Raw genomic sequence first — 19,263 nt, forward strand, 5'->3', positions numbered from 1 at the left:
TTTGCTGAATGCTGTTGTAACTATGTTTGGTGTTCATTTTCAATAATATATTTATTGCTATCAATCTATAAGTGAATTAATCAATTATACCAAGCTGGATATATGTTTTAGATGCAATATTAATGGTTCATAAATTATTCACTGCAATAAATAGTATCAAAAAACTCTGTTTGTCTTGGTGGTACATATACATTAACTACCCAGGTCATTATTAAAAATTTTAAGTTTGATATTATTGTAATTATTCCAAAAATGAAAATTAATTAATTTAATGAATTGATTCTTATGTTCAGTTATCTTAGCCAAATGTATTGAACAAAATCATTAGTCATGCTGAATGTTTTCCCTTGTTTTTGGTGTTTGTATATTATATAGCGAACAACTATTTTAATAATGACCTAGGTAGATTGTGTACAGATACTGGCTGCATAAAACTGATTGCAATCAAACAGGAAATAAGAATAATTACTAGAATAAATTATAATTTTATTTCATCAGTTTGTAATAGTACAACATAAACATGTGACACAAGTTATAAAATTGACAACTGAAATGTCATCACTAAGACATGTAATGTAGCAGACATTAGGGACAAAAAGAAACCTGCCTGGGGCACTGGGGTTAGGGTTATGGTACTTTTCGACTAGCGATGAATTGGTTCGACACACAATATGCTCGGATGTATCGGCAATAGAGACCACTCATGTTAAAGAAGGAATGGGTCTATTGGAAATATCTGGGGTATCGCACCCAGACTCCTTGTATCACACATCTGTCTCTCCCTTGTGTATACCTCTCAGGCCATTTGCAATAATCCTTTAGGGAACAATGCTTATTACCTGCCAATAATACTTAAAGAGGGTACAACAGTACACGTCATGGAAATTTATAATATAAAAAATTCAGCTTATATATATATAATGCATGTACATTTGCAACTCATTACTGAAGTTCATCAAGCTACCTCAAGCACAGTAGTAAGTGTCATACAGTCAAGTCATTATAATGTTAAATATAATGTAGCAGCTTTTCTATTTCATCACATACCGCTTATGAAGTGAGTTGAACATATTCTAACATTGGTCAAATTTTTCGTGCTGAAGTCTTGGTTAATTCTTGCTAGCCATTCTCTTCTTCGGTCTGCAGTAAGTTTTTCCCATTCAGCGCCTTGATTTGTAATTACTGCAGGTAATCTATAATACTGCAGGTTTTTTTCACGATCTTTTCTGTGATTACAGCCATAAATCGAACATTTAAGTACCATTTTTATTGACTAACGATTTGTTTACATCGATCAGCTGTTCGGATGTGTTAATCACCGGATATTCCGTACTGCGCATGGGCCTCCAAGATGGCCGCCGGCAAAATGATTACGTAACATGAAATTCGTCTATAGGGATAAACAGACGACCTATCGAAAGGTAAGTCTGCCGTTAAATTCACTTTGATTATTCATTAGACACGCACCACTAGTAGTATTATTATGACTGGAAGTGTGCACTATTATGAGATTACGATATATACTACTTACACACACAAACTTGATCAATGGAAGTCACGTGACCGTTGGAATGTTTCCCACGGTGATTACTCATTTATCTACTATAAAGATTATTGTAAACAAAATTTTAAGGCTAATGTTTTAACTTTAAATTAACCTGTAAATGATCACAGTTTTGATACTATTCTTTATTTAAACAGTTATTAGTGCTATAGATCTGATATTAGTCAATGGATAAAATTTATTTAGGCATTTCGAGATTTTCTGACATTGTTAAATTGCAGTTATTCATAGTTATTTTTAGTCCAAATAATTGTACGTTGACGGATTTTTTTTAGATTTTTGATATGGCAAATCCTTCAGGATTCCAGGCCAAAGCGTAATTTATAGCGTCTATAAAATATCATAAAAACAAGAAATATTACCAGATAATGTTATTTTATATTAGTTTGGTACACAAAAAAATAAATATCCAACTTCCAATTATGAGTTTGACGGCTTTTCTTCATTTCATTCTGTCAAAACATAACGATATATACATGAAGGGCACCTGCAAGGCTTCAGAGCACAGTTTTAAATAGCTCGGAACATATCGGCCATGGCCGAGTTGTTACGATTGTATAAAGAGGCCTATCTCGAAGCTTTGTCGGAGGAGGCCGAGTAATTACGATCGCATCGAGTTGTTCCCCTTCGCATAATTGTTGTCTGTGTCAGTCAACTTTCGTTATATTTGAAAGGTAAACAACTTGTTTTAATGCATTAAATGCTTGTTTAGTGCAAAATAACATTTCACTTACATGGTAAAATATTAATATAACTCTTTATGATCAATTTCAACCATAAAATACTTCACTTAAAACAATTTCAATATTTTTTAAAACACCCCCGTTTTTTGCACATTCCCGTTTAGACATTAGGCCACACCAAATTGATATTTCGTTCCTCGGATTTACGCTCCTATTATTTTGAAAATGTAAAAAAAATATTTTCATTTTTTTTGTGCGCCCGCATCTCCATTTTGATCGCCAAACATTTTTTTTTCAGGTAATAATTTATTAAAAGGCTAAAAATAATCAAGTTTAATTTTTCTACGCTAGTTTTCATGTTTTTTAAAGGGAAGTTACCGATGCGTAGTGTTTTCATACTGTATCTCGATTGATTTAGCTTTAGTTTCAATAAATTCAATCAAAATGGCGGCTTCCGGTATAAACAATGTGGCTTGAAGTTTGGAAATTAAATCTTAATTTTGACAATAAATATGTTTTGAGCATGCTTGAAGTCATTGTTGATCGTCTCATTCACTAAAGGATCATTATTTAAAGCAATCATTATGCAATAAAGCATGTGTATCTGAGACTGGTAGCGATTATATTGCGTAATTAGTGACTCATTTTGAATGGAAATCGGAATGATCAACCTAGTACTATTTTATTCAAGTCATAATACAAGGGACCAAATTTTTACCTTGTTACGACGATGCTGAAGATGACAGGTCATCTTAACTGGAACATGAGTCATTGTTTGGTCCAAATTGATGTATCAAGCTCATTTTTGATCAAATTCTGATAAAACAACAGTTTTGAACAACTATTTTGAACAATCTTTCTTATTTACCTTGAATATAAGGAAAAATATATATTTTTCGCTCTTTGCTTGCTTCGGTTTTTATGAAAACTGACAATTTTTTTTTTTTTCGCTCGCTCGCTCCAATTTTTTTTGGCAAAAATCCGAGGAACTAAACATTAATTTGGTGTGGCCTTAGGGATTGGAAGAATCTCGTATAACACGTCTATTATTTTAGACTAAGTTATTTTATGCTAGAAAGTTGGTAGGAGTGACCCCTTTGCACTCCTACGCACAGGGTACAGAAGGTAGAAAATTCAGCTCTTTGTATGCTTATCAAATAATGCTCACCATGAGCCAATTTCTGACCACTGTGCGCAAGAGTGAGACATTGTTTATATTATAATATGCAAATGCAATTAAGAAGCTGTATAAGCAAGTTGTGTCTTGTCTCAATCTCTACAATGAAGTCAATAAACGATCCCGGCAGTTATCAGCTAAGGTCCCGGCCATAGTGGTCCGGCTTTTCTCAATCATCAGTCTTGGCAGTAACAAGCTATAGAGTCCCGACCTCAGAAGTGGCGGCTTTTCTCAATCATCGGTCCCGGCAGTAACAAGCTATAGAGTCCCTACCTCAGAAGTGGCGGCTTTTCTCAAAAATTGATCCCGGCAGGTACAAGCTATAAGGTCCCAACCTCAACAGTCCGGGCTATATCCAATTAGCATTATGGACAGTTATCAATAGAAGACCCGACTTATTCAAAGATATCCCAGGTCGTTGTAGTTAATATTAACCTAAGGCCAAATAAAAAAATAGGTCCGTTTCAGGTTACCCTACCGACCCTATTTTTTCCCGCCGACCCTAACCTATTTTTCCCTGAAAAAATGTGATTTGGGTACGAAAAGCATTTGTTACGAAATGTATACGAAAAGTTGACAATATTAGAGTTGGATTTCTGATTGTATTTACCGTATTCACCTTAGAGTTCGGACACCTTAAAAATAATAATTTTTTTCGCTGTCCGAATTCATTGAAAATAACCAATTTTACATTTTATCTCCATGTATGTTAAACCTGCCTTTTTTCTTCATGTCTGCATTTTACCACTTATTAATTTATCCGTAGTTATCGATGGTTATAACGCCTTTAAGTGTAACTCCTTCATCAAGTTAATTAAAATCCCATTCAACACCATTTTATACATGCATTGGAATGAATAAACACCTTCTATTGGCTTCAGATCAAACAGTCACACTCGTGACTATGTGATGTCACATAACTCACAGTTATACTCACGAGGATTTCGTGGAGAGCATGGATATTGTTATGCAGGATTAATGTGTCTGGGTGGTGTTTTCGATTGTAACTTAAGTATTGCATTTCTAACTTTAATTCATTACATTAAATAGTTACCTGTATCATTGAATTTGTTGTTGTTTTATTGTTTTATTGGTGTTTCAATGAGTATTACTGTACGATTGTTGCTTCATAAAGTCTATATTAAAAGTGTGGTACAAGTTTCAAAGTTTATTGGCGGATCGTTTTTCAAACATGTCATGCCTGTGTTTTCTTAATCTCTTGATTGCCCTTGTTGTTTCTTTAATCCTCTATTATATATATCACACTTCCTTTTTAACAGGCAATAACTCGTTTAGGATGGGTTGTAACTAATTAACTTGTCACAGTGATGTATATGGTTAGGTAATCTAGCCAGGCAAATACATTCTAAGGATAAAGATCAATAATCTTTGTCTGTGGGACTAAGTAACTGTAAAAGTCATAATTGATGTCCTTTGGGTGTCCGAAAATTAGGTAGTCACTACGCAAAATAAATTATTTTTGAAATTAATAATGGGTTTCCAAATTTTTAGAGTGTCCAAACTCTAACGTGAATTATGGGTAGGTTGTGCTTGTGTGACAGGTATATTTCAATTCTTGAACTTAATTTTCTTGTCAGATACTAATGTGTCAGATGCTGACTTTTGGATTGATATGTCAGACTTAAGTGTGCAATTTTGGCAATCAAACCTGAACCCCCAGGTCCTCTTGACAGCATTGAGGTTTCCTTGGCTGATGGCTTATATGGTAAATTTGCTGTCCCACTCTCAATATAATTATGTAACAGGCAGGTGAGCGGGTGATTGAAAGCAAATGGGTGGATAAAGAAAAGTAAAACCGTTCCTGGAAAGTCTTCAATAATAAAAGAGTGGTGTACCATTACTTAGTTGAAATCCAACCATCATTGTCAAAGTAGTTAACCAGACAAATAAAGATCGTTTCCTTTGAAGCATGGAACACATTTCCTTTGAAGCATGGAACATGTTTAAAAACTGCTGATAAACCTGAAAATTAATGACTTTTATTTTTGGTACAGTCTGAGTCAACAGTTACTGAAATTGATATATATCAAAAAATATTTAAAAAAAAAATAAAAAAATATTCCGACCTACCTACCCTATTTTTTATGGCAGCGTTACCTGAAACGCACCTATTTTTTATTTGGCCTTAATAAAAATATTTTCCATATTTCTTATTGATTTATTAAATTAAATATTTGAAAAAAGAAATGCATGAACATAAAAATCAAACATACAATTAGTTACAAGCTCATCCAAAAAATAAATATGCATTGAAATAATTTATTATTATATATGCTATTAATATAATTATTTCAAAGTATTCACTATTTTGAATCTAGCTTGTACAAGCTCAAAAATTACAAACACAAAGATAAAACCAAAATTAAAATTTGTGATCTGGAATTAACATACTTAGTATATATCTATAACTTCTTATCAGTGATTTTAAGAGTATATAAGAGTTATCAACTTGAAACATCATATGTAGATATATCTCAAGTGCATTGTGCAATAACAGTAACTCTTGCTTTGAGTTTCTTAGTTTTAAATTAATTGCCCTTTGTTATTTTTCATGCTTAAAAGTTTTGTCAGGGGCATATCTTGACAACTTGAAACTTTATAGCTAGATAGATTTCATTGAGGGCAAGTGTAGTGCACAAGAACCGTAACTCTTGCTTATATATATTTAGAGTTATTGCCCTTTGTTGGCGTCAGCATCTTGTTTTCACTTGCCCGGGGCATATCTCGTAAACTATTAGTGGTATCAACTTGAAATTTCATATGTAGATAGATCTCATTGAGGGCAGGTGCAGTGCACTATAACATTAACTCTTGCTTTCTTAGTTTTAGAGAAATTGCACTTATTTGATTTTCGTGCTTCAAGTTTTGTCTGGGGCATATCTTGAAGAATATAAGAGGTATCAATAGCAAGATAGATCTCATTGACAGTCATCGAAATTAGACTTTTGGATCAAGAAGCCCAAATTATTATACTATTGCTTCAGGCATCAAATTTCTGAACAAGCCCTGCTATATAAAATTCAGAATTTGAGCAAGGCTGAAAGACATTTAACTAGTGCAGGGCTTGCGGGCTTGTGCTAATTTGGACCACTGCATTGAGTGCAAGTGCAGTGCACAAGATCTGTAACTCTTGCATCTATATGTTTAGAGTTATTGCCCTTTGTTAATTTTCAAGCTTAAATTTTGTCAGGGGCATTTATCGTAAACTAAAAGAGGTATCAACCTAAAACTTAATAGGTAGATAGATCTCATTCAGAGGGCAAGTGCAGTGCACAAGTGTTGTGCGGATGATCTATTATAATCAACAATTGATCGGAAAGGCCTACTTCGGCGACAATCAATCAGACTTCCCGAAAGTCGTCGGTCCGACGGACATGACCGGCAAATTTTGATCCGGTCCGACGATTTCTGAACAAAAATCGGTCCGACTGTCCGGCTATTTTTTATTCCCGGTGACCGGGTTTTAGCATAAAATCCCGGTAACCGGGTTTTAGCATGAGGGCCTTAGAAAAATGTTACACAAGTTTTCATTGGTCGCTTTCAGCACAGTGCCCGTAGAATAACCAATCGGTGCGCATGTTACATAATGTCAGTCATTTGCGCATCAAACATGGCTTCTCTAACATTATACGAATGTTAGTTAAATAAAGAGAAAATAATCAATCGATGAATGCTCCGAAAGGAAAATGAATATGAAACGAAATGTCATAAAAGAATTATTTTGCGAAATGGCAAAGAAATAGGAAATGACTCATTATTGACAAAGAAATGCAAGTAATAACCTGCGATGATGATGGTGAAACTCAAACCTCCAGAAACAGAAAGTTATGGACACTTTGCTGGTAGGCAATTATTACTTCTATCTTAAAATATAGTTCTACCTTTATAAATTAAAAAAAAAAAATATCCTGTACAACAAAAACTTAATCCATAATAAGGTATAAAAGTGTAATCTAAATTCTCCACTGTAATATAATATTTGGCATGTTGTAAAAGGCATTTTATTTGTGAGTTTTTTTTATTTTATTGATAAAAGTTTATTTGTACATCCACTGTCCATGATAAATTTTGTTCGTTTAGGCAGAGTCTAGATGTGCCTGCATATAATCGAACAAACTACACCAGAACCATTGGCATCACAGGAGGTTGTCACCCTGTCCAACACTGAAAAATTCCTTACATCAGGCTCTTAAAATGGAGATTTAACACTCTCTGTGACAAACAGGACTTAAACCCCTATATTGATGAGGAGTGTTTTGAATATCAAGAAGAACTTTTGAATTTTGACAGAGTGATGATTTTCATAAGAGACATACTATAAAGCCTTTATAAAGAAATAAGCTGCTATTGATGAATAAAGCAATGTTATTACTTCGTTTTTTGTTCCTTTTGTTTCGGTCTGACAGATTTCCTTTCGGTCTGACAGATTTTTATGTCTTGTCAGACCGAATGTCTGCCACTTTTTTTTCAACTTTCGGGAAGTCTGATCAATAGTGAAATTTGAACAATTGATTGTAGAAAAAAGGGACGTAACCGCTACAGACTATTTTTCTTTTTTTGGTTAATGCTTGTTAATGTTGAAATGTTAAAGTGTTACTATGTTAAGGAATCTAGTCATATTCTTATCAAGTCAGTAAGTCACTACAGTACCTTATTACAAAATTTCTTTGTAATCTAACTGCTAAAGTAAAACATATAGAATATTCAACTGCTTTTTGTATTTGTTACTGACTGATTATTAAAAAGAAATTGATATTATTATTTTTGGTGTTTATTTAACACAAATGTAAGGTAAAAAATAGAGTCTGTGGTGTCATGTTCTGTAATAATAACTTGTAAACACTAAAAGATAGTTGCGTTCTGAATAAAAAATGTAATTTATACAAATAAATGTACGAACAATATATTGTAAGTCAACATTGGTGCTAAAATCTGGTGCATGTACTGTATCTGTATGCATTAATATGATGACCAAAGATAATTAAATAATGATTAAATCGATTTATAATCGATCATTGATCGGTTTCATAAACCGATTATCGATAGTATATTTTCTGTCGATTCCCAACACTACTTGCTTCCATATTTTTAGAGTTATGGCCTTTTGTTAATTTTCGTTGTTAATTTTTGTTGGCTTTAAACGCCTTTACCTTCAATTCAAATGCCACCTACACTAACTTAGTCTTGTAAGTTAAATGGAATACCGTTGTCAATAAATGAATAAAATGCCAATCTAACAGCCATAATGTCGACAGTAAATAATTCGTCAGACGACACATCCGACTCGTGGAGTTTTAGTTTTGTTATAAAATGGTAGTATTATACAAGTGATAGCTATGTACAAAAGTTGAACATTATTTGTTATTATACCTCACGTGACCTGTCCATGTTAAATCTCATATATACCCATCATGGGCATTTTCGTACTGCCACAAACTGACTACGGTTTTGACCAGTTGACATGATACTGTCACATTGCACGCGCGTCTAAAAAAGGCATTTTTTGGTTTCCCAGGTCTGAGGTGGTAAGCGCTTATTAACATGTGTTCTGTAAGTCTGGTAACTTCTGATGTTTGCATTATTTCTAAACGACATTTGCAGCAAAATGACAGCTAATGTAAACAAACAATAATTACAGAATAAATTGATTACACTTGAAAGTTGTGTAATGGTGAAACGTCTTTATATATGTATATAAACGTAACTGTGTTCGGTCTCATAAAATAAATATTGCATGGCTTACAGTGTGACCGTACATGCCATGCAATATTTATATAGTAACAAACTTTAAAATGCTGTACATGTAGTTTCCAAACGCCCCAACGGCAAAGGCGTAAACATGTCTTAAAATGTTTGTAAGATGATACACTTTCATAAAATCGTCTACAAGATTCCCCCTTGGGGGAGGGTTACATTTTCCCCTCATAGTCTAAATACCTTCCAGATCAGCCAGTCTTTTAAACCGGGTTGGCACGGAGATTTATGTTGGTCCATAATTGGTCCGGTCTGGTCAGTCTTTTATACCCAATCCAATTGCATGGTTGTCAATTTTTGTCAGTTTTTGTTGAACCTACTGAAACAAAAAGAAGGCCAGCTAGGGGGAAACGTGGGCATGCCCCCCCCCTTTTGAAATTCAGCGCTTTATTTCCTGCATTCTGTGTCTCCTTATTGATGGGCACTACTTCTTCTCAACAGATAAAGCACAATGTAACAAATTGCACTGACTCAATTATTAATTAAATGGAATTTAAGGAAATGTTAATAATAAGAATGACTTTATATTCAGTAATGAATTCTTTGAAGTTAAGATATTTCTCTGCAGCTTTAACAAAATTTAAGTTACCCCAGATTTTGATTACTTGAATAATAGTCTCCATCTAATTTGTTTAACAATTAATGCCCCCTGGGACAAACACAGGACAATATATTTTATCAATTACTCTTGTTTATATATATGTGATTTGTTACCATTGATACAGACATCAGCCATGATGTCAGTTATACCCCAAAAATAGTTTAAATGCAGATGGTATGTTGAAAATGAGAATTATTTTTTTTGTATGATATCAGCCCAATTGAGGCCGCCATTTAGGAAACAATTTTTAAAACTGCATCCTTATGTTGCAAAGGAACAGGCAACAGGTTTTACATCATTTCATGTGCGCCAAAAGACCAAAACTGATTTACTTTTTTCAATTTTTTTTTGAGTTTTCGAAATAATTGGGCGGCGAATCCGTTAACCAATTAATTAAAAACAAGGCCTTATTGCCAAAAAAAAATTAATTTTCTTCTGAATTTTAACTGGTCCAAACTCCATTTGAACCGTCCATTTCGGCCGGCAGCCGGTTCTTTTTGACAACCCTGAATTGGATGCCTGTTTACTAATATAGCTCTCTAACTAATAGATCATCATGCTAGTGGTCTAGCAAAATGGGTTTACACGTATTCCGGAACACATTTCTTTCAAGGTTAAATTCTATATTAATATCAACTGGTGGTGGTGATGCAGAAGCATAGAAAATGATGTCATTTTTGCGGTGCCCATGCATGGCAGACATTTAAATTGTTAATCTTATTTTATTTTCAGAGGGCAGAATTGTACCAATGGTGGGGCCGGATCTGAATTCCTGGCTTGTTCAAATGAAAAGTGGCAGATGAGGTAATGGTTGTGCTATTTCAGACAATAATGCAACAATCAAGTACTGGTTTTAGCCAAAATGTACCTGCATGTTTGTACAATTAATCAACAAAGAATGGCAGCATTAAAATATCAACATTGTAGTGCAATTTCAACATGATAACAATCTCATTTTACATAAATTCTTATCTCATTTTACATAAATTCTTAAATTTGGTCCAGGCTGGGACCAATAATAAAACAGAATTTAATCCTACTCACAGTTTCTAATGAATAGGTCAGAATAGCATTTTCGATATCTAAATATTACAGTAAACTCCACGCGGAACTACCACTTTCCGTTTTCCTCGGCGGATTTTGGTCATCGCGGACACGACATCCAATTAATCATAATCCTCTTTCCTCGGCGTTTCACTCGTTCACCCACCGAGGCTAATCAGTGGATATCGCACTTGTATGTATGGATTCTAATCAGGAAAATGTCATGTATTAGGCATATAAACATAAATTGAGGAGTCTTTAGGATTCAGACATGTTATGAAACCAAAAACAATACCAGTAAATTATCACAAAAAAAGAACAATTACTGAGTTAGTTTATGGTTTACAGTACATAGATTTCAAAAATGTATGGATTTAATTCTGCTCAATCTTTTCTGTATGTTTCAATACAAACAATATAGGAAGTAAGCTAATTTTGCTGAAATTCGTTAGCTATATTTTCAGATGGTTTACATCTCATATCTTGAAATATTGTACAGTGATGCGTAGCTACGTTGAGCATCATCAGACTAAACATTTAGTGTAGTGTTACCCTTTAAGCAAAGCACCTAAATGTAAAGAAAATCAGCATGGTTCGAAAATTAAACATATTGGCCCTTTTGAGCGAATTTGTTCATTTTGTAATGTATGGTTATTATATGCTTAAAATTGTATGATTATTACGTGGTCGTGTTATTGTAGACCATCCTATTTTATAGAAATGTGAGAAGGGTGTTTTGATCATTTTCTAGTTAAATTATAAAGTTGTAATTTATCTAGGTTTTTTTTAGGTATGAAGATTCAATACACTATATAGGACTTGACATTTAAATACTTCTAAACATGTTTGCCATGATACCATCAGCAGAGAAGGCTGCTATTGTCAACGTATTTTTCACATGTGTGACGTCACAAATAATGTATCTAAAAGGGGCGCCAAGAGAGTACTTTCACTGTTCTAAATAGCTGGTGATGAGAAGCAGTTTCCGACAAATCGTACAGGCTGCGGATTAAGATGCCTATTGTTCGTTTATCTATCCTTTTATTTAATATACTAAATATAAGACTATAATAGATTATACGAGAAATATTATTTAAGTTTTCAGCATTTATAAAAAAAAATAAACCATAAAATTTACGACAGTCAATTCATTCTCGAAATCATGCGGGCACAGAATATCAATGATATTTCGATTCATTTCTGATAGGAACTTGTGTTTGTATACATTTTAGTGAATGTGGGTGTGAAACTAGCACGACAACAGTGTTCATATGAAGACAATAATAATCATTTGTATAAGTCAGTTTAGGGAAACCTTGTAGCTATTCACAGATATGCAAATTAGGTTGGATGTTGGAGACTTGGTACCACTTCAATATCACACCATTCTTGGAGACATTGTACCACAAATGCACTATATAAGGGTTTTCAAAGGTGATAAGTAGGTGATAACGTTGTCTTTAAAGGGATCATATGTTTCATTCACATGTTATTAGTTTTCGCTGTAATTCTCTGCTGATGTTACAATGGATCCTAGTCCAATGATGTGGCTGACAGTCCTCGGGAGTTGGTTCGTCATCATGTTGTCCTCTTCATACTTCCCCCAGGCTTGATGTAGTTTCTCGTGGGTTGATCTGTACTTATTCCTATGCATGCATTGTAAGATGTTTGGCTGAGACCAGCCGTGCCTGCATGTCCATGTACTTGGCCTCTCCTGACAGGAGAGGTACATGCACGTAGAAGGGGAGCTGCGCTCCTCTTGCTCTGGTGTTGAGGCGATGGTGCCATCCTTCAACATCATTGTTTGTATTGATTCCTCCGCTGAATTGAAGATTTCGGGAGGGGGATATTGTTTTGGCGTTGTCCGTCCTTCCGTCCGTCCGTCTGGTACCATATCTTGGTAGGCATTGATCAGAAAATGTTCAAACTTGGTCAGAATGATCCCCTTGATCAAATCTCGACCGCTCTTAAGATTGGGTCACTTGGGTCAAAAACTAGGTCATTAGGTCAAATCTTAGAAAATTTTTTGGAGCATACTAGAGGCATAATACATGGTCAAATATTCATGAAACTTTATCAGAATGTTTTCCTTGATGAACTCTTGGTCATAAAGAAAACTGGGTCATTTATGATAAATAATTAGGTCACTAGGTCAAATCTTAGAAAAATGTTGTCCAGAACCATCATGGTAATGATTGGTCAAGTTATGGACATAATTGGTCATGATGTACCCCTTGATGAAATAAAGACCACTGTAGAAAGTCGGTCACATGGGGTCAAAAACTAGGTCGGTAGGTCAAATCTTATAAAAATCTTTGGAACATACTAGAGGCATTATATATTGGTCAAATATTCAAAAAACTTAATCAGAACATTTTCCTTGATGAAATCTTGGACTTATTTGAAACTGGGTCACATATGATTGAAAATAAAGTCACAAGGTCAAATCTTTCAAAAATCTTGTCCGAAACTATTTTATGGTGGTGATTGGTCTGATTAAATTCAAACATGGTCAGAATGTTCTTTTGGGTTAAATTTCGACTGCATTTTATAATTGTGTCATGGGTCAAAAACTAGGTCACTAGGTTATATCGTACAGCAATCTTGGGAACACTCTAGAGGCAATACATCTGCTATAATTTCCATGAAACTTAATCAGAATGCCTCAATGAAACCTTTGAATAGTTTGCGACTAGTCGGTCATGTGGGGTCTAAAATTAGGTCACTGGGTCAAATCTTAAAAAAACTTGTAGACACTCTAGAGGCTATATTTTTTTGCAATATATTTGGACCAATCTTCATGAAACTTGATCAGAATGTTTGCCTTGATGAAATGTTAGATTAGTTTGGAACTGGGTAACATGGAGTCATTAACTAGGTTTCTTGGTCAATTCTAAATGTAACATTAGGCCACACCAAATAAATAACTTGTTCATCAGATTTCCCGCACCTATTTCTTCAGAAAAGCAAAAAAAAAAAAATATATATATATATTACTTGCGCCCGCACCATCTAAAAAAATTATTTTTTTATGAGTGTAATTTGTTTAGTAAAACGTAGCCTTTTCCCTTATAACTACGGATGCAATGAATATTTAAATATTCAATCAAACATTTGGTATTCGAATGACAAATTCGGTATTCGAATATTCGAAAAAATAGTGCAAAAAAGAGAATAAAAACCTTTTGCCTACAACACTGTTTTTGTTTATAAAGTTTGCTTGTCTTGTTTTTACAACGATAGACCCCTAATGCCAGAGGTGTGAATGTGATGACAATATGCTAAACACGCGTCATATGTCATTTAGGGACATATTGTCGGGTACTATAAAGAGTTCCCCTAATGTTACTATAACTGGCTAGGAATCGGCTTTAACACCAATGTGTTGTCTTGGCTGCAAATTAAGTTGTGCAACATAGCGCAAATCGAGGTGATGATTTGAATGTCATGTGCTACAATAATGTTGTGACATACATGTGCTTTATCCGTTTTTCCGTGTTTCGTTACAATGTTCGAGCATTGAGATACAAATGTATATATATATATATATATATATATATATATATATATATATATATATATATATATATATATATATATATATATATATATATATATATATATATATATATATATATATAGCATTTTAGGATATATTTTCTATATCGTTGTACAATTGATGAGTCAAATCCACATATGTTTTTGTTTTATTATTTTACTAGTTCCCGAGTTAGTTTGGATTTTCCATAGTTATATTTAGTTAATTAAGAGGTCAATCTCAGAACAAGTCTACTCATCCTATGGAAAGGCCCTCCTTTGGTGCAAACGCTATTTGACAAGTAATCCATATGATTTCACATTGTTTAGAAATACAAAGGCTACGGAACAAAGTAGGGTAAAAATGCCCCGGCTATTACTTTAGTGAATAATTATAGTAGTTAACCACATCTTCTAAAATATGTATTTTGGTAATCGAATATTCGATTGAAAAAATGACCGAATATTCGAATATCAGGTTTGCCATTCATTTGCATCCCTACTTATAACCGTGTTTTTCGATCGTAACAATTATCAAAGCACCGGCTAGTCTCAATCATGCAGCCACTCTAATTAGATTCAATGAACGATATAGACTCGGATACCGGATGATCGAGACTAAATTAGCAACATGAAAACATTTATTTCACTTCCTGATTCTTGAAAATAACGTGAACAAATGACAATTCTACCACCATTTAAAGTTTGATTAAGTTTTGGACAAATGTGTTTGTTTAATTTGGCTTCCGCTTAAATTAAACGTATATATACTGGGCAAGAAGTGCTGAATTTCATCGTGAATGACAGTGATTATCCAAAGTTTGATTTTGGTTAGGACATGTTTGACGGGAATTCGGATGACCGTTACCTTGAAAAGACAGTTTCCATTAGGTCATCTATACCTACTGTCCAGGTAAAAACTTCAGGTGTGTATTTTAACTTCTTTGTTGTTAGCAAATATGATGTATTTTTAGCTCTACTGGCCAAAGGCCAGAAGAGGTTATGCGATGGGAATGTGTATGTAGTATGTGCATCCATGCGTTTGTGCATCCTTGGGTCTGTAAACAATTGCTTGTGAACACGATACAGTCTTCAGTTTTGATTGTATCTCGATGAAACTTGTACAGTATCTAGATATCCATTAGAGCTTGGTTCCTTTCGAAAATCAGCCAGATCCGCCTATGCATGCCTAGATTATGGCCCTTGATAGTATAAAAAATGCTATTGTGTATACAATTGGGTGTGAACACGATACAGTCCTGAGTTTTGATTGTATCTCAATGAACTTGTACAGTATCTAGATATCCATTAGAGCTCGGTTCCTTTCGAAAACCAGCCAGATCTGCTCATGCATGCCTAGATTATGGCCCTTGATAGTATAAAAAAATGCTATTGTGTAAACACTAGCTTGTGAACACAATACAGTCTTCAGCTTTGATTGTATCTCAATGAAATTTGTACAGTATTTAGATATCCATTAGAGCTCGGTTCCTTTCGAATACCAGCCAGATCCGACCATGCATGCCCAGATTATGGGCCTTGAAAGTATTAAAACATCAGTTAAATGTCTGTAAACAATTGCTTGTCAACAAGATACAGTCTTCAGTTTTGATTGTATCTCGATGAAACTTGTACAGTATTTAGATATCCATTAGAACTTGGTTCCTTTTGAAAACCAGCAAGATTTGCCCATGCATGCCTGGATTATGGGTCTTGAAAGTATAAAAAATGCTTTTTTAAGCTAAGTCTATTTTTAGCCAAGACTACATGAGCGAAGTCTATTTTTTGCCAAGTTTACATGTAAAGTCACAATTGCTTGTGAAGGTTTGTTCAAATTATGCCCCTGGAGTCATAACTCCCCCCCCCACCCCCACGGATATTGTTTCGCAAGGGACCAGTGCGGCAAATGCAAACGACCTGGGCGATGTTGGCAGAGGCCCAGGAAAGAGTTCAGAAAAGAAGGGACAGACTCCCCCATCCCCCTTTAAATTGGGAAAGGTTAAAACCTTTTTGCCTGAAACAACTATGCAAATACTTGCTATTTTGAACAAGGCTTTATTTAGTGGTTCAAATTATGCCCCTTAGATCAAAACTGGCATTTCCCTGGGTGTCACAGTTTTCTTAAAGACTTATTTAAGAAATATTTTCAAAATCTCCTTGTTTCAAACCACACGGCCCACACCTTTGATATTTGTTGTGGAGCATCATATGATGCAATTGAAAACATTTGAAATATTGCCCTTTGGGCAAAAGCTGGCCCCACCCCTTTTGACTTACTTAGGCCACAACAAATTGATCATTTGTTCTACGGATTTTGCCCAAAAAAAGTAGGAGCGAGCGAGCGAAAAAAAAATTAAAATACTTTTTTTTAAATTTAAGGCAATTCAGAGGCGAGCGCAAGGCGAAAAATAAAATAAAAATTAAAAAGTTTATTTCTTACTAAATTTATCATGCAATATGTCAAGAAATGCTTTTTAATTGCAAACATAGGTTCTTAGTTTAAATATAAATGAAATGGTTTTGATTGTATCACATGAAAATCTGTCTCAATATATAACAAATGGCAATAAGATCCAGTGCTTTACTATTACTTAAGACACTGCCGATTAAATTGCGGGACAACACAATTGAAGCAGTATTAAACAAATCTGCAAATGTGGCACCGGTCATTATATTAGAGCAGGTGGTGGAATAAAGATGTTTCCCTTTCAAGACCTCGCCTTTACCACGAACCAATGGTTTATAGGTCCGTGCCTTGAAAAAAAAATCATGACACCCTCCATAGCTTCAATGCCCGTAAGAAACAGACCACTTTAATAACAGGCCACTTTACTACAAATCGATCAAAGAAAACAAATGGATAAGAACAAAGAATTGAGAAAATTAAAACAGTCATTTTACTTATAAAAGGTTTTATTTTCTGATTTTACTGATGTTATTTTTATACTGTACATGTACATGTATGTGATTTTGTCCTGACACGAGGAAAGTTTGCTCGCGGAGAATGTAAAGCATGGAAATAACTTCAAAAAAGGCGAAGTCGACGTTACAGGTTCAAATTTTAAGTAAAAAAAACTTCAGAAAATAGAGGAAATTCGGAAGTAAAAAAATAAATAATATGCGCGGCAAAATAGTAAGTGCGGGCGCAAAAAAAAAGTTTTTTTATTTTTTTTTTCGTTTTTCGAATTTTAGGTGCGGCAAATCCGACGAACAAATGATCAATTTGTTGTGGCCTTATTAATTTTTAAAGCTACAGTAATGAAATTTTGACCATGTGAACAGTTTTGCAAACAAGCATTAATGTTGTCCTCGGATGTCCTTGACCTTGACCTTTGACTGACTTTTTATTTTTAAAGCTACAGAAATGAAATTTTGACGATGAGTACAGTTTTAAAAGCAAATATTTTTTACCCTCAGATTACCTTTACTTGGCACATATTAAAATAGTTCATGCAACTAATCTGCTAACAACACTTCCTGTCCTCAGATGTTGAACGTGCAGCGTTTTCAGCTAACCCAAACACTAAAAGTGAACTATATATTTGTTGCCTATTACTCAAACGTACATGCTCTGGATAGAAAATGACCACAAGAGCCATGCCAGTAGAGCATAGGCCCTTTTGGGCCTCTTGTTTGTATTATTTGTTGCCTTCAAAAATATACATTTTATGATTTATGCATGTTTCTTTTTATTTTGCTACAGAACAGAGTATAGTGTTTATTTAATTCATATGCAATGCATGTACAGTAATAGAAAAATAAAGTTTGGCCAAGAAACGAGCACCACTTTTCTTGTGTTTTCATCAAACTGTTTCAGTAATGCATACTACATTATACTACAATGAACATTTATGTATAATATTGCTTATTAAAATTTCTTATTCCTCCGATGCAGCAGATCATGAAATTCCTGTCCCCATGAGGCAACCAGGGCGTGCTCGTGGTGGAGGCCTTGGTCGCCGATGAGTAATGTTAGTGGACAGTAGGATGACGCTAAAAATTAACCTGACTGACATTTCTATGTGCTTTGAACATGCAATCCCATTAGTTTTACCATTCACAAAAAAAACATTAAACAAGCCGGATTGTGTAGATTTTGTAAATATTAGTCAAAAAGGATAAGACTGTGTGATTGGAAAAAGGTATTAATCACACTTTGTGTTGCGAATAAATGTTTGTAGATTTTTTAGATGTTCATGTGTATATTTAAACTATATATGGAAATAATTAAAGTGTTAAATATTTATGCTCATTGGTTTTTGTCTATGAAAAAATATTGCATTATAATTCTTGTATTTTCTTGAAATATTTTTTTGCTAAATAAGAAAATTGACACAATCAGTATTTGCAGTACAAAAGAAGTAAAAGTGTCTTTTGTATTTCTATAACTTGTCTAAATTTGAACAAGATATCTAAAAAAATAAGGAAAATCTACAAATTTAAAAAAGATTGGCCTTAAATTCTTAGAATGCCTAAAATAAATCTGGCGCTGGCTTGAATTTTCTGTGACATATCTTTAACTTAGCCATGCATAGGGTATTTAAAAAAAAATCTAAAAGGTTTAAAAAAACTGGAAAACTGTGGTTTTGAGTTCTCTCATTTATTAAATATTATAAAGATTCTGAAATACTATTGCTTGATCTCAAATAGCATTTGTTTGATCTCAAAACTAATATTTGTATAGAATTATCTTTTAGTGTTATCCTTCTTTCACTGGATGTTATCCTTGTACTGTTTACAATATCATTGTTAAGTTATGTCTCCCCCTCTCTGGGGGAGACATATTGTTTTTGCCCTGTCCGTCAGTCCGGTAGTCCGGTAGTCCGGTAGTCCGTCAGTCCGTCAGTCCGTCCGTACGTCACACTTCGTTTCCGATCGATAA

The 19,263-nt window shown here is 34.1% G+C and overlaps 1 protein-coding gene across 2 annotated transcripts in view; it reads left to right on the forward strand.

Moving 5' to 3' along the window:
• The first annotated feature begins 1,335 nt into the window (after positions 1–1,335).
• The window catches only part of LOC128202719 (uncharacterized), a 53,699-nt gene continuing 35,771 nt past the window's right edge, over positions 1,336–19,263 (forward strand). For both annotated transcript variants that reach the window (XM_052903799.1, XM_052903798.1), the window contains exons 1-2: positions 1,336–1,421; positions 10,533–10,604. The gene's annotated coding sequence lies outside the window, so the exon portion shown is untranslated. The remainder of the gene's footprint in view (positions 1,422–10,532; positions 10,605–19,263) is intronic.

The sequence above is a fragment of the Mya arenaria genome, chromosome 9 (assembly GCF_026914265.1).
Source record: "Mya arenaria isolate MELC-2E11 chromosome 9, ASM2691426v1".
Lineage (NCBI taxonomy): Eukaryota > Metazoa > Mollusca > Bivalvia > Myida > Myidae > Mya > Mya arenaria.